The sequence below is a fragment of the Sceloporus occidentalis genome, unplaced genomic scaffold, assembly GCF_023333645.1.
Source record: "Sceloporus occidentalis isolate IW3139 unplaced genomic scaffold, rSceOcc1.0.p SCAF_139, whole genome shotgun sequence".
Classification (NCBI taxonomy): Eukaryota; Metazoa; Chordata; class Lepidosauria; order Squamata; family Phrynosomatidae; genus Sceloporus; species Sceloporus occidentalis.
In genome coordinates this window covers 1,262,263-1,280,012 of record NW_028317119.1, presented here as the reverse complement: position 1 = coordinate 1,280,012, position 17,750 = coordinate 1,262,263, and positions in this window count along the sequence as shown.

The window sequence follows — 17,750 nt, the reverse complement described above, 5'->3', positions numbered from 1 at the left end:
TGGAAAGCCTTCACAGAAGAGTGGAACATGTTATAACTGCAAACTGGGGACCAACTACATATTAATGTCTATGTATTTAGAATACAATGTCATCAAAGTCCCTGTTGGTGTAATGGTCAGGTGTCCCAACACTTTTGTCCATATAATGTATGTATAATTGTATGGTGTTAGAGTAACTGTATGCGTTAGTGTATGGTTTTAGGGTGAGTATGTGTTAGAGTGAGCAAACTAAAGACACCGATGTGTAGGTGGAGGGTCATCCCCTTCCAGCTGCACAAGACAATTCAGAGACAGGGACATCAGGGCATTCAAGCAGGCTGCTTGTGATGACCGTGGTACCATTTTGTTATGATGAGGAAAGCCACAAGCCAACATATCAATTGCAGTTGGGTAAAGTTATATAGGGCTTAGGCAATATGTCTCCTTCTTTTACTTTGGCAAAATATAAAAACAATAACAAGTATTCTTTTGGAGCCTAGCAATGTCCCTGGGTGACAGGTAGGGCCTGATTGTGACTAGAATCAGCAAAGACATTTCCTTTATTACCCTATGACAATACAGACTTAATGATGCTTAGTAAACCAAAGGGTGGAGGCAGGCAGCACTATAAGGACTTGCTCAGTCCAACATGGTCCCCAAATGGAAGCCTGGAACAAGGAGCCTCCAATTTGTGTTTGAGTCCTCATTAACAACAAGATAGAAAGATAAAGTGAGAAAAATCAACCTTCATCTTCGAGAAGAGACAGGAAACATACCAAGGTATACAACAAAAGTGGAAACACATATAATAAATGGTTTTAGGAGAGTGCATTGTTAGAACTTTAGGCACATCACCTAGACCTGGTGGTCTTTTTATTTTTTTAACCAACACAAAACCAGTTAATTTTCCTGTAAACCAGCCATTGCTGCTGGGAAAACTATCTTTAGTTAAGGTTACACATAAACACTGTACAAGTGTATGTCCCTGTAACCTGAACCAATGATCGCATTTAACAGTGCACTTCTTCACATGCCCTTGTCATTGCATGGTACCTGACACCTTCGGTGGTGTATGCATGGGCCTCATGTCTAGTTAATGTTCACTTTTGCGATACAAAAGCATACACAGCAAGAATGAACGATTCTTTTTTGTTAAAGTCATGCAGCTCTGTGCATATGCAACTGTCAGCCCTGATATATCTTAATGTGCCCTTCTGTTTCCATTCATGCCTGGTCTATGTAAACCCAGTCCTTTTACAGCATGTTTTGTGAGATTGATTTCATACTTCTCTGCAATGTGATGTTCTGTTTCCTAACCTAACTTGTATTTTTGATTGAAGCTAATTTTATCCTGCTTTTACACCATACATCAATGTAGAAGTTTCACAAGAAATTGAACATGCTGATCCATTAGGATTTAGTGGTGTTATCAACCACGTAGAATGCTGATAATGCTGATTAGAATTGCAGTTCTGTTCAGCAGCCACCGAAGCCTCATGGACTTTATTATACAAAGCATCTTGGACGTGCTGGCCATAGACATTTGTGTCTCCTTAGACTTGAAGTTTTACAACCAGAACTAACTTTATAACAGGAAACGAAGTAAAATATTAAATCTTTTACAACAAAATGTACTGTCATGTCCCTGTTTGGAATGAAACTCTGACAGTTTTTGCTTTTCTCTTTTTCACGAATGAAAAGTCAATAAAAGTCTGATACGGAACAGAGACAAAGGTCGAAGGTACCAAGTGTAAAAATACAAGAGGTTATTGCCAGAGAGAGGTATTGCCAAAGAGGTAAACATGATTATGACATGATGGGGACTACCGTATAGATCTGTACCTAGAGCATGCTGGTCACTGCCCTCCACAATATTCTCAGACATTCACTAATGTGTATATTGCAAAACTCCCTATAGCGTTATGCTGTACCTCGAATAATAAATAAAGGCTGGATTCTTCCTATAAAGATTAGGTAGATACTATTTTTTTTTGCTTCCCCATTATTTATTTACTTGGGACATGCTCTGGTTGCACATTAGGCTTTAATTAAACCTCTATATCTGATGTAACATCTTGTTTCATCATTAGGCTGAAAAGTAAGCCGCTAGAAGAAAAAAAAACATTATAGGCACCTTTTAATAAACCAATCTTTCTGATCTGCCATGTAGTGCGAGTATGCCAGCAGAGAACAGATACAGCTACATTTTCTGTCCTTCAGTGAGTATAGGTTTAGAGAATTCTCCATTTTTCTTCTTATTCACTGAGAAGCACGTTTTTTTGTACTTGCAACTCACAACCTGATGAATTTCAATGGGAGTTAAACATGCAAAAATTCATAAGCTGCATATTCAACTATTATTGTTTTCTTGATCATTTATGTAGGCACCAGGCCTGGACTGGCCCTCTGGCACACCTGGTAAATATCCAGCGGCTACATATGTCCAGGCGCACACTGCTTAAGTATAAAAATATAATGGCCATCTCGTCATCCCCAGTACGGCCCTGGTAGGCGCTCAATTCTAGGAAAAACTCCAGCTGTGGAACAATCCATCCCCACCTGTTTTATGTGATTTAGGTATTGTGCATGTATAGTTGACAGCAGTCCTGGAAGTAAAGACACAGCTGGCAGCTGGAGCTTATGTCCGGTCGTTGTGTCTGTAGGTATGTGGTGACACCACCTTTCTGTGAACTGTTTGACTACCAAACCCACCCTTGTAGGTAGGCAAGGCTGCCATCAGTAGTATGCAAACCTTTGTATGGCAAACAGAAGGGCCTGTTTATATAAGTTTGATGTGGAGAAACTGGAGTGGCCCGGAAAAAGCCCTGACCTTAACCCTACTGAACACCTTTGGGATACATTGGAATGTCAACTGAGAGCCATGCCTTCTAATCCAACGTCAGTGCCTGACCTCACAAATGTATTTTTGGGCTGAATGGGTACAAATGCCCACAGACACACTCTAAAATGTTGCGGAAAGCCTTCCCCAAAAAAGTGAAAGCTGTTATAACTGCAAAGGTGGGGGCAACCATGGTTTTGAAATGGGATGTCCAACAAGCTCATACAGGCGTGATGGTCAGGTGTCCACATAGTTTTGGTCATTTAGTGAACTTCGTTCATGGCAACTAATTCCTAATTATCAGTTTTCACTTACTACTTTTAACCAAGGCTCAGGATTCACCTTGCAGTGCTGCTAAAATAAGAAGGAAAAATCACAAGCCAACCAGACAAAACAAACATAAGTATTCAAATGTGGCAAACAACCTGGGGCTTCAGGGGTTTTCTTAATTTCTAAAACTTTACTCTCCTCACCACAAAAGTAAACACAGTGTTATCAGAGAGTTAAAACAGTGAAACAGCTCTTCACAAGTATAGATTCACATAGAAGATTCACCATATACAGTATAGATTTATATATATATATATATATATATATATATATATATATATATATATATATACTGTGCGTACAGTACTGTCAAATGTCACACCGCATATTGATTTTTTCACTAAATGCAAACAAAAATGTTAAAAATGTAAAAATGTTAAAAAGAAACAATAAACATATCTACTTTCTTTACACAAAAATGGATAGCAACCTTCTTCCAAGAGGTTGGAAGAAGGAGTCATATTGTTTACAGTTGTGCTTTACATACATTAAAAAGCAGGCACGTTGCAGTAACATTCACAAAGCTTTAAATATTACGAAACACTAACGTCCCACCTTAACTGTCTCTGGTATGCCTTGAGAAAACAGGAAGATACAATTGCAAGATAAAGATATACCAGCCAGGAGATCTCAGCTGTGCAATTATTTCTCTGGTTCTTCATGTGTTCTTTAACGTTTGAAGTTGGCCTACATTTATCGAGAAATCAAATGAGTGGCAGATCCTGTTCATCTTGTAGAAGGTATCATCAGCGCTACGGAATTTGATGGCGCTATATAAAATAATTATAATAATAATATGTATATATTGTAAGTCTATCCTCATGTACCGAGTAGTAGCCCAACTTTTGGCACTTCTACAGGCCCTCAGTCAGGGCAGCAGAATTGTATAATGAATACTTTATTCAGGGCATTAGTTAATTTGCATAGGTTGGATCTATTTGGTAGGGTAAGCCTACATTTCATGGTATATTACAAAGCAGCATAATGCTATCCTTTACTCCAAGTAGGGTGGGTTAAAACCTTTCACAAATGCTCTGGCTTGCTGAGGTTAAACTTCCGAAACCAATTGCTCCACCCTTAACCACTTTTTTAAGCTATGGAAGGCAGCTAGGTATCTATAGACAGCACATGCAACAGCCTTCCAATGGTGGAAGGACATGGGTTTTTCATATGATGGACTGTGATAAAACACAATGTGTTTTGTACACTCCCTTCTGAACACTTATTAACTAAGCTTTGGAATTTTATGTCTTTCAAGCTTAAGCAAACAGGGGTAATATCACATTCCATTTGACTGAAGTAAACTTCTCCTCTGACCCATCCTACAGAAGCAGATGTGAGAAAATGTGGGGACTTTGGTTGGACATCACCACATAATCTATAGATTAAACGTGAAATGCCCCACACATTCACAAGTTGACAATGTAATTCAGTATAAGCCATGATGGAATTGCATCAATGTATTTGCATACGAGAGTCTCCACATCTCCTTTCTTATCCTTGACTGATGACTTTTGGTGCTTTCAGGGGGTTGGGAACTCATTAAGCGTACAGGTTTTGTGTCCAATAACAGTAAAATGCAAATGTGTGATGATGTGTCTACATCTATTCCCCATGCAAAACATAATCAGGAAATGTCAGCAACAACGGTGTGCTTCGCAATGTCTGGGCTCTCAATGAAGCTTGGCAAGTGCAACCAGTTGTTCTGATGCCTCATACTTGCAACCCTGCATTTTCCTGTTGCCTTCCATTTCTACTCCCTCCCTGTTTCATGGGATTGTGTTATCAGGCTGAGCAGGAGCTTGAACCCTGCTGGTTAGAGGATTGCAGCCCGCAGACAACAAGAAAGGGTCTTCAAGTTCAATGACTGATAGCATCTCTAGGTCCACTGAAGTGCCTAGTTTTTTCCACTCCTTTGCTGTGTGGTATATGTAATATTATATTGTGCACCATAATATATTTTTGCCAATTGTCCTGATATGAATGGAGAAGTCTTGACCAGGATTGGCACTCAATTGGCTGAAAACATGGTTTGCACACGTGCAATGACTAGGCCTTCAATTAGATAGGACATAATGTGATGCCAGCACTTACTATGAACAGGGTGTGAGTTCATGAAGGTATATAGAGGGATCTGCAATAAAATGTTTTGTGTTTTATTTTACATTCATTATGCTTAATTTGTTTTGACATGGCAAAATAGTTGGCCATGGAAAAATAAGGGGCCCTTCTCTTTGTTTATTCTATTTTTCTTTTTTCTGGCCTTGGGTTTGCTAGTCATTGAATATGTAGCAAGTCTGATACATTTTGTAGGAATCCATACCCTTCAGCTCTACCATTTTCAGCTGGACAGTTCGGATTTTTTGGGCACTGCCCTACAGTCCTGCTGAGCTGCCCCATTGTCCCACTTTTGCAGGCAGCAGAAGCCTGTGAGGGAGATGATAAGACTTTTCCTGGCTGGCCACTCACGCTGTGAATTATTGTACATCACGGACTGCAAACATCACAAAACCATATAGAATCAAGAGGCAGTAGAGTGATAGAAAAATTCCAGTATAAAAAGGCATGAAACAAAGGATTGTAGGGAAAGAGAATAAAGGAACAGCCTTGGGATGTGTTTACAGTTCTTCTGTTGTATTACATCTTAAGCTAATTTTAAATAAAGGGTCTCATTGGACATAGCAGCATCACAAAAGGGTTAGTATCAACCCTCTCAGGTGAGAAGACAGGAACAATTAATAAAATATAAGTACAGTATCCACCTCCTCTTTAGATTCCCCAGTCTGTTCCACTAGACGGTAGAGAAAGGTAATCCAAGATGCAAAACTCTGGATAATCCATAGCATCTAGCAAACTGTTACTGTCCAAGTAAGGGATACATAGGGGGAAACAAAACTACCAGCCACAAATATAAGTAGTTTAAAAAGCCCACATGAAAAAGCATTGGTTTTACTGAAGCCAAATTTATCAGTCAGTAGAAACTCAGATAGGTCGTACTTGGATTCAGAGATGACAATACAATGAGGACCTGGAGAAGGTCTCATGAAGGAACTCTTATGACACCGGCTAGAACACAAATCAACTTTAAAATGTACAGTAGAGACTCAAGCTCTTGTACAAGATGGACTGTCGGAAGTTAAACGTGTATGAAGGGAAAGAGACAGAGTATGTAGATTTAATACTTGTCTGAGAAGGATGCTCAGGACTGGTCATGACAAAACAAGGAATCAGTGCTCCGCCAGCAGATACATATTGTAAATACAAAAAAAGTTCTCAATTTCACATGGGCAGGGCCTTTCTCTACGTCAGTACCAGAATATCTTAACGTGTGTTAATGTTATTACTATTACTATAAAAACTACCACTTTCGTAACCGGGCGAACAGGTTTGTTTCCATCTGGCTACTGCAATTAAACCTTGAAAGTTTAAGCTTTCTGTGATTCTTTAAAAGAAACATAACAAACAAGATTTAATACTGAACAGCGCTGCAGGTTCCATAATCTATGTGTAAAATATATATATATATATATATATATATATATATATATATAACAATGCCATTAGTGTAGAGGCTGACATGGTTACTACACATACAGAGGAAAATGCTCTCAGACATTTCAGAACATGTATGTTTTGGAACTCATTTCAAATTAATGCAGGACTATTGCCAAAGTAAGGCTCAGGATAGAAGCGGTTTTATTTACACACCCTTTTGTTTTATTGTGTTTGTATATATATATATATATATTTTTTTTTTTATTTTATTATTTTATTTGCCATAAAACATACACCCATATATGAGCCCAAGGAAAGATAGATAAAAAAAAAAGTAGAAAAAGAGGGACAGATGGAGTTAGATCTCAAACAAAAGACGGTCTTACTAAAATTGGTACATGGAAATTTGAAGGTTTGGTACTTTGGTTATATGGTGACCTGGCAGGTTTAGGCTCATGCTGTGTACCTAGTTTGGCATTTAGACTATTATTTATTGTTTCATATAGCACCATCATATTCCATAGCGCTGTACAATGAGAAGACAGGACATAAGAATTAGTATATAACATAACAAATTGACTTACAGAAACAACAGGTGAGGAGGGTCCTGCTCAAACAAGCTTACCATCTAGTTGGAGCACAGCATGACCCAAAATCAGCTGTAGCATGGCCCGTTAGACTATCCCTATTACACCTAATCAAAGAGATGACATTCTGCGCCTCTGTGTTATATGTCATCCTAAAATCCTGCCAGGATCTTGTGGTTCTGAACAATAGGGTTGGACATTTGGCGGCAGCACAGATTTTTATACGTTCAAAAACTGGGTAATGCCATATCGGTCCCAGAGAAAACAAAAGTCATGAGAAGTTTGTGAGAACTTTAAAGAGACCAGTAGTCATAAAGTAAGATGCAGATTCACACAGGCTTTGAAGCCCTTACAAGTCCCTTCTTTAGATATAGTTTACTTTGTGCTTGTGAAATCTAAAGGACGCACAAAGTGGGTTCACACCAGTAACTAGGTGTGCTGATTTTGGCACATGCTGCCACAGATCCCATCTCCCCTTTCATAAAAATGCCTCTTGCGTTCAAACTATTATTTCCAGACCAATTAGACTGATTGAAAACACACAAGCTGTAGGTAGTTTATTAAATATATTTTCAGCAGGTGATACTTTGCATTTATCGTCCGTACAACCCATGATAACATCTATATACACATGTTAAATGTGCCAACTACTTTCCATACACAACCAGTAAATGAAAAAAAATCTGCAATTACTACAGTACCTATTATTCATGATGTATTTGTATTTAATGTAACTAAGTAATTATTGACCAAAGGAGGAAGAGACTTTGTTGGCACAGTAAAATCATTATGGGGGAAGTAAGGAAGCTGAATGGACATACGGCCCAAGAACTTGCAGGGGTGCCAAGATGCAAATATACAGAAATAAGATCAACAAGCATTTTCAGCAATGGTTTCCCTTAAAGTAATATTTATACTTTACAGCCAACATGATATGATTTTAAGCAAGAGTGGAAGTGAGCAAAAGGAAAATGTATGACTATAAATGAATTTGTTTGAAATTCAATAAATATCACAAGCCCAGTCAAGTGGAGCAAACTGTGAATATTCCAGGGCAAATCCATGAGATCCTGCCATATTATTTTTGTTATACAAAATTATCATTGAGCACAATATTTCTTTTGATGGCACGAGGATGCCATTTCGGTTTGAAAATGATGCCACAGTGTTTGGGGAGAACTCAGAGGTGTCTTGCGTCATTAAGATTTGGTCAGCCAATGCATATACACTATGTGGCCAAAAGGTATGTGGATATCAGACTGTTGTCATTCCAAAATTATGGACATTAGTATGGAGTTGCCCCCCCCCCCCATACCCTTTTATTTCTGCAACAGACTCCACTCCTCTGGGAAGGCATCTCACAAGATTTTGGACTGTGTTCATTCAGCCAAAGATAATTTGTGAGGTCAGGCACTGATATTGGGCGAGAAAGCCTGGCTCGCCATTGACATTCCGATTCATCCAATAGGTGTTCAGTGGGGTAAAGGTCAGGGCTATTTCGAGGCCTCTTAAGTTCCTCCTCACCAGACTTGTCAAACCATATCATTATGGACTTTACTTTGTCAGGGGCACAATCATACTGGAACAGGAAAGGGTCTGTCAAAACTTGTGCAACAAAGCTGGAAGCAAACAGGCATCTAAAATGCCTTTGTATACTGTAGCATTAACCCTGAAATACAGCTACAGACCATTATCCTTCCTAAGCTTCACTGTAAGGACTATGCAGTCCAGTAGGTAGTGTTCTCCTGGCATCTGCCAAACCTAGACTTGACTTGCAGATAGCGAATCGGGATTTATTACCTCGGAGAACACATTTCCACTGCTCCCGAGTCCAGTCAACGCTTGGCATTGTGCATCGCTTGTGTGCAGCTACTCAGCCATGGAAATCCATTTCATAAAGCACACATAGTGATTGTGCTGATGTTGCTTCCAGAAGCAGTTTGAACCTCTGTAGTGAGTGATGCTACAGAGGACAGGCAATTTTTACATGCTAAGCATTTAAAACACATATTGCCGCCTGGGGCAAAGTTTGAACCCCCCCCCGCCGACGCCACTGCTCATTATCTACCCTTCCTCTCCCTACCTTCTCATTATCTACCCTTCCTCTTCCTACCTTCTCATTATCTACCTCCCTCCCTCTTATCTACCCTATCTCTCCCCCCCTTTGTACTTCACTTACCTTCCAGCAGTCCTTCGGCGAGAGCCTCCCTGCTCTGCTGCAGTGTGCGCTGCGTCACTGCTGAGCGCCGGAAATGACGTCATATTCTGGCGCTCAACATTACAAGCCGGCACCGAGACAGAGCTAGAGGGCTCACAGAGGAGAGGGGCGCCGAATGGGTACTGAAAACCACTCGGCGCCCCTCTCTCTCCTCCGCTTGGGGCGGCAAAGTGCCGCCTCTTCAAAAGTGCCGCCTTGGGCAATTGCCCCACTCTGCTCCATGGCAGGGCCGGCCCTGTGTGGTCTACAACTCCATGGCTGAGCTGTTGTTACTCCTAGATGCTTTCTTTTCACAACAACAGCACTTACAGTGGACCGTAGAAGATCTAGCTGGGCAGAAATTTCACAAACTAACTTGTGGCAAAGGTGGCATCCTATGACAGTGCCACATTTAAAGTCACTCATCTCTTCAGCATGTCATAATCTACTCCCAGTGTTTGTCTATGGAGATTGCATGCTGATGTGTTAGCCTGTTCGCAATAGGTAGTCAAAGCCACATAGCTATGTAACCAAAACAACCAAAAGAATTGAACAAGTAGACGTGCCCTTCCTATACACAGATACCCTTTGGTTACTTTTATCAAACTTATGCCGCACAACATATACAAAACAAAGTATTGCTTAATATCTGATACAATTTTAACACCTTTACTTTACTTTACTTAGGGCACATTATTCCCTAAAACTTAGGCCTTTTCCCATTTTTATCATACACTTCTTCACCCATGATTCTCCCTTTTTATTTTTAGTGTATCCCCCAAAAATATACAAAGGTTTTCAAGGATAGCGTAATCTAACAAAGCATGCATCATATCACAACATTTGCTTTTTCCTCATTTCTACATATATGCCAAACCAAATACCATATTTTCTCAATTATAAGACGACCCCCCAAAATGTGAATATTAATTTAGGAAAAAAAAGAAAAACCCTGACTATTCTGTTTTTATTTCTTTTTATTTGCCACTCTGCCCCAGATATGCCTTTTAACCCCCTATTTGCCACTCTGCCTCCCAGATATTCCTTATACACCCATATATCCCACTCTGCCTCCCTGACATGCCTTTTAACCCCCCGACTTACTAGTGCATCCCTTTACTTGTGACCATGCTTCAGACTCCCTGGTGTCTAGTCAGGCAGCTGGTGGAGGTCTGTGCGATGCAGACCTCCGCTGCTGGTAGATAGTACTTCCACCAGGGCTTCTATGACTGAGTGCCGGCATCACATGACCTTCCGGTGCTCCACCATAGAAGCCCCGGCGGAGGTGCCGGCAGCAACGGAGGTTGTCTGTGTGCATCCCGCAAACATTCACCGGCTGCGGGATGTGCACAGACAATCTCCGCTGCTGCTGGCACTTCCGCTGGGACTTCTATGGTGGAGCACCGGAAAGGTCATGTGATGCCGGTGCTCCGTCATAGGAAGTCCCCAGAGGAAGTGCCGGCAGCAGCTGATGCCGCCAGTGAGGAGGATCTGGGTCCCCTGCAGCGCTGCAGGGGATCTGGATCTTAGTCTTGTAATCAGACCTGTATTTGAGGTCTGATTAGAAGACGACATCGAATATAAGACGAGGAGTATTTTTCAGAGCATTAATTGACCAAATACAGTAATAAAAAATGTAGTCGTAGATTGCACACGCGGCCCATGTAGCTGACAGTAACAACATGTGGCACTGTAGGCACGCATAGGATAAGGTTACATAGCATAAATATACTAAAGAAACATTTAAGGGAAATACACTTCCTACCATCTTATACTCCAATTTTTGTGAATAACAATTTCCATCACCTTCATTATCAGTCTGGCTTGAACTCTAAGATGAACTCACCTACAAATTTAGTGAATATGCTTCTTAGTGTCCATTCTAAGGTAACAGACATATACACAGGCAAAACATATACATTAAGTCTGAAACATTGTATCATGTGAAGACAATAAAACTGACACAAAATGTGTGAAAAATCCTCAATCATTGCTGGTTCTCTGCTGCTGTCTGCTGGACATATCTAACACTGCAATGTCATTGCTGACATGGCAGAAATCGAAAACGTATTTTACAGTTATTTTATATTTTTTACAGTTTTACAGTTATTTACACAAGAAAGCATTCACAGGAAATATTTTAAATTAATGTGATGTAGCTGATAAACTGATCTGATGTAGCTGGATACGATGTATCTAACTTGTTCACTTTATGTTAATGCATAACCAAATGCAGAGAGTTGCACAGAACACAGCTAGCTAAAATATATAGTTTTATTATTATTATTATTATTATTATTATTATTAAACAAAACCCAAATAATACATTAACCGGTCAGACAAGGATGGTCTATCCAGACCCCATTGGAATCTCTGATGACTGCTTGCTCATTGTTGTATGATCAAATATAGTGGGGGTCAACCAAAAAGAGGGAGAAACCGTTAGAAAAAAACATTATAAAATATATTTAAATTAAATACATTTCAAAAATAGAATAAATAGAATTACTTGGACCCTACTGATGTTGTTGTGAGGTCATAAGAGTTACTGTCTCTTTAAAATAGATTATTAAAAACATAGTTGCTTTCCAATTTTTTTTTAGATATTATTCATGTCATGGAATAGGCATGATGGGAATTGAAGCATTTGTGAGCGCGTCCCCAGGATCGTCATCAGGCAGCCACATACAATAAAGGTTAAGCTGGTCTGCCTGTTCCTATGCCTTAGGAGTGATCCCGATATCAGCTTAACGTAACTCGTCACCCTTCCCCATAGTCAGTGACATATATTGGCCTAGGCCAACTAGGTCCAGGCCTAGGACGGCAGGTCCAGGTGGGTGGCAGTCATTCTGCTGTTAAACCGGGGGCAGATTGTCCTTTTCGGGGATGAAGATCCCCAGAGTCCTGCTGCTTAATGGGCTGGTTATAGGGGAGAAACAAAGCAAGAATTTAGCGCATACCCTACGAACACCAATAAAGCATATATATACTCCATCACTCTATATGGTCATATATTGCTTAGCGCGCCAAGTCAAATAGGGCCAAGTGTGGTGAGTCCTATCTAATTGTTCACAATTATATTGCTTACCAATATACCAAGGAGCTGAATCAGGGGGACTGCACTGCATTTCAACCCAAATGAGACTCTCAAGCAGTCTAAAGCCTCCTCTGGACACTATTAATGAGGTACCTGTGTGATTTTCCCATCTAGCCTCCTCACGAATTTAGACTGATTATGGCAACAAGGGATGTGGCCACGCCATTCACATTCCAGGACCGCTGCCCCAGGCTATTTAAAGCAATACTATAATGCTCATTGTGTGTTGCACAGGCCAAAGGGCATCACTGTATATTCATAGTGGCCAGGGCCAGACTGGTCTAATGATAATGGGACATTTCAGAGTAGGCCATCTCCTCTGGGGCCGGTCTTGATGCCCCAATAAATGCGTAGGGGCAAATAAGTTTAAATAAATGTGATACTTAAGATTTTTTTGCATTATACAAACTATATAGGTGCTCTCTCAGTTGGTCACAACCCATTACACAACAATGTGTTTTCATATGTATCTTAATAAGACTAATGTGTTCCACTAATCATCCTTTCTGAGGCAAATCATATGCCTAGCTGAGGTCCAGTTTTGTAAAAATTGTAGAATTATGATTACAATTCAGGTATGAGGGGTAGCGGGTATTTGTTCTTTACGGTGATGTGATTGAGTACACGGTTTTCAATACATGGTTTCAGGCTTCCGTCCTTTTTAGAAATGAAAACGAATCTTGCTACAGCTGGGGATGTGGATTTATGACTAAAACCCCTCTGTAGATTATCTTTAATTTATTCGAAGGTAAGAATTCTGAATCTGGGAGGGACTGCACCTGGAAGCAACTCAATAGGCAAACATGAAGGACGGTGAGATGGAAGCCTGTTTCTTATCAAGTACATCTTGATAGTCTTAGACATAGATGTAGACTTCAGGAAGATTTTCTGTAGGCAACGTGAGAGACATGAACCTCTTCAGGGTCTGCCAGTCAATTATGTGGTTGTGTGACTGCAGCCAGGGGAGTCCTAAAATGATGGTGCAATTAGGAGAGAAGATTACATGAAACTACATGGACCAGGCCCACTCTGATCACCTGTGGATTGGTAATGGCAGTGGGGTGTAATGGGTGTCTGTCAATAGCAGAGATAGCAATAGGCAGGAACACGGTAGTAAAAGGAATGTTATTTTTATAGACAAACGAAAAATCAGTAAAGGACCCTGGAGCCCTAGAGTCGAGCATGGCCATAGTGGATAGTGTGATGTTGGTCCATTGGAGGGTTACTGTAGACATGAGTTCTTTATTGATTTCATTTAGGAGGTCTCTAGTGTTTTTGGATAAGAGGGTAGAGATGTAGGGGGTGTAGAGATGTTAAGGGCTCAGTGGGTCTAAGTCAGGAGTTTGAATTGTGGCACGATGGAACACCAGATAAGGAACAGTGACAAACGAAGATTAGTCTAGCCGCAGTGTTTTGGGAAAGGAAGTTGCAATAATTCAGACTGGATATAACAAGGGAGTGGATTAATATTTTGGCTGTGTCTTGTATGAGGAATGAATGAATTTGGACAATGGTTTTGATGCGAACACGGCAGGATTTGGTGAGTGACTGGATAAAAGGGATGAAGGAGAAAATAGACACCAAGGTAGTAAGCTTAGTCTGTTGGCAGGATAGTTGAGTTGCCAGCAGTACTAGAGATGTCAGCAATTGCGGACGGAGCAGATGACAAAATAACCATAAATTCAGACTTGAAGATGTTGGGCTTCAGGTAATAGGTCGCCATCATGATGCAATCCCAGAAAGACAGACGGTGAGGCGAGTTATAAAACAGGGTGAAAGGTCAGGAGCGGAAATGTAGATTAGGGTGTTGTCCGCATATAAGGAGTATTGGAAGCCAAAGGTAGATACCAGTAATCCAAATGAAGAGGTGTAGATTGAGAAGGGTAAAGGCCTAGGAACTGAGCCCTGACTAACACCAACAGTGGTAAGGGTGAGGAAGGAGACACGAGCAGTACTGTTAGAGAGGTATGATTTAAACGAGGAAAGTCATTTGAGCGTGAAGGGTTTGAAGAAGGAGGGGGTGGTCGATCGTGTCAAAGGCTGGCACTCATTAGTTTCATTGTTTAATCCTGACTTTCCACTGGCTGGATGCTATGCTTGAAGCTAAATGTAAGTATAGTCCTGACTTCCTAAGTAGACCTATTAAGCGGTGAAATAATTTTGTTCCCTGCCCTAGTACTCCCTTTGTACTAATGCAGTATGGGTATATGAAGTTTTACAGATGTATGCACACTACATGGGCTCATATACGAAGATATGCGAAGAGTGCATATTAAGATCACAGTTTCCCTTTTACTTAAAGAACCTTTGGATTAGGGGAGGGATGGGAAGGGGGCAGCTGTCATATAGAGGTCCTGATGTGTTTTACTAGTAATTCTTAACATATGTTTACATATAGTTTGTGGTAACAAGAGGTTTGATTTCATTACCCATCTAAACCTTAATTGGTGTTAAAGTTCCTGTAAATGCACGATTTGCATGACAGCCTACCTAAATCCCCAATATGGAGTTCTGGATTAGTTTGGTCCAGAAGTTAAGTATCACAGGCCACAAGTACATGCAAGTATTTTAACTATGCAAAATATACATTAAACACATTTTTGTGCTTACATTACAAAATAATTTGCCGTTTCAGTGTTTACATTACAAAATAACTTGCAATTTGAAACAGGGCCGAGTCTAGGGTCACTGATGCCTGGTTATATTGCTAACTCCTCCCCTTAACAAACATAACCCCTCTAGCCACACCCATTGTCTTTGGCGACCACTCCACGTTCTTTGGGCCCCCATTTTTACCATTTAACATGTCTCTTACTTCCCACAGCACCAGCCTTGCCCCAAACAGCTTGTCAGTGGCATCTTCGCCACCACACAACTTACTAGTGCCGTCTCTAGCATGTCAGTGGTCAGCTTGCCAGTTCCGTTTTGGGCCCAAACAGCTTGTCAGTGGAATCTTTGCCCCACAATAGCATTACACCGAAAGTGTTAGTGAAGTTTCGCGCTCTCACTTTAAAGAAGTTGCGGAGCAAAAAGGGCAAAGCTGTAGCTAGCGCCTTTTGCACCCAAGGCAAGAACAGGAAATTGTGCCCACACGCTATATTTTCACTGAGGTTATTTTGAGTAAAGTAGATAAACAAATAACAAGGAAATTCAGAATATTAGATATGCAAAGAGTTATAATAATAGTAAAACAAATTTCCCCAAACCCAGTGATTTATTCACATTTTGACACTGAGGGTGATACAGCATAACTCCCATCATTATATATTGAGTCTGATGGTGGTACAGTATAACTCCCATCAATATATACCGAGCTTCACAGTGTTATACCACATCTCCCATTACTTATTATAGGACATCATGAGCCAAACACTGAGGGTGGTACAGTGTATCTCTAGTCATTATATATAGCAAGACAGTGGGACAGAGGTGGTAGAGCATATATCCCATCACTATACTATATTGACAACTGAATGCAGAAGAAACTATAAAATATTGGCCCATCAGAATGCAAATTAAGAATATAAACATTGGGACGGGACCGACCTGTACCCCGACTGGTTACGCCCGCCGAACGTTGCTTCCTCCGCCCCATGGCCACTGGGACACCAGCGATTAACCCCTTCACCGCCAGTCAGAACCAGCGTGTAGAGAGAAGGGGCTGCCTTACCACTGTGGCTAGCCGAAGCTGAGCTACACAGTGGGGCTACTGTCCTTAAAAGGACAATAAGTGATCATAACAGAGGACACAGCTTTTCAGGAACCTCGGCGTCACTGTAGTATACCGAAATATAGCAATACAGTGCTCTACCGCCCTGATAAGGGCAGCACCGAGGCTTACCTCAGTAACAAGACAGGACTTGTAGTGAGGTAAAACAGGGACTCTTTATTTGGGAAACACACAGGGTTATATACAGTCTAACACAGGAAAAAGGCCATAAACCATGTCCACATAACCCCACACAGGCCGGCGCCACACTTAGGCTACTGAGCCCCACAATGACCATACAGCTTTCAACCGTCCTTTTCGGGGTGATCCCGAAAGAGCGGCGACGATCCCGGGGTACCGATGGATAGCTCGGGGTCCTGAGGATATCCTGTCCAAAAAGTGACATGATCGGTCGCAGGGACCCCGAGCGGCAGTAATTCAAAGTTACACCGGGATGATCCGCGAGGTAGCCGGGCGCGGGCTCCGTATCCTCGCCTGCTAACCCCCGCTCTCCTGGAAGTCCCCTCGGCTGGGAATCTAGAGTCGGCTCCCTCCCGGGACCACCCCTGGTCGGCACCCCCACCATCCGTGGGGTATCTCCATATCTCCACAGCGATATCACTTTTTCATATTATAGAAACAATCTGAGTTTAAGCATTAGACAACTTCTGAGAAACTAGTTGCCTCATCTTCCATTGTTTTAGGAGCAAGACATAATGTGGCTTCTTGCAGCTTTTTACTTTACATATGAAAACAAATGATCTTACATAAATTAGCTACTGTCTTCCATCTCTTCTGTAATGGTAACGACTTCATGCCTATAGAATAGTAGATCTTGATCTGTTTACATAAGCCATAGGATGCAGACACTCCTCCATTGGGATTTCATGTAGGGATCCAGGCTTTTTAGAAGTGGGGACTGTTTGATTTTTTCCAGATTAACAGCAGGGGAGTTTACATGTCACAAATCCCTCCCTAGAAACCTGCTAAAAATGAATGCTCTGGAATTTTGAAAAAGCCTTCATAGGAACCTATCGTTGAAGGAATTTTTTGTGGATGAATCGTGCATTGTAGTCACAAACTATTTTTATATATAAGATGCAAGTTAGGATATCATTTTTTTTTACTTTAAATCATCCCTTATAAACCCACTGAACTCTCTTCTGTGTTGGCTCAATAAAAGGTATCAATTACAATTATGTAAATTTTTTTTCTTCTAAATGCATTACAAAAAAAGTATCAATAAGTCAAAGTCTCCATAAAGTGTCATCCACTAGCCACAACTCTAACCACATCCCCTAAAACAACAGTGTGCCTTCTTGGCAGATTAAAATGTTGAGAGTTATGCATAACTGATTTGAAAAATAATTAGGAAGGCAAGCGCATATATTCAGAAAGTAGGTATTTAAAGAGCAAAGAATTTTCTTTAGTTTATTCCACTTATTCTTAGAAATGGCAAAAAACAGATCACAAAACTATGACCTTGTATGGAGAGAGAGAGGGAGGAGAGAGCTAGA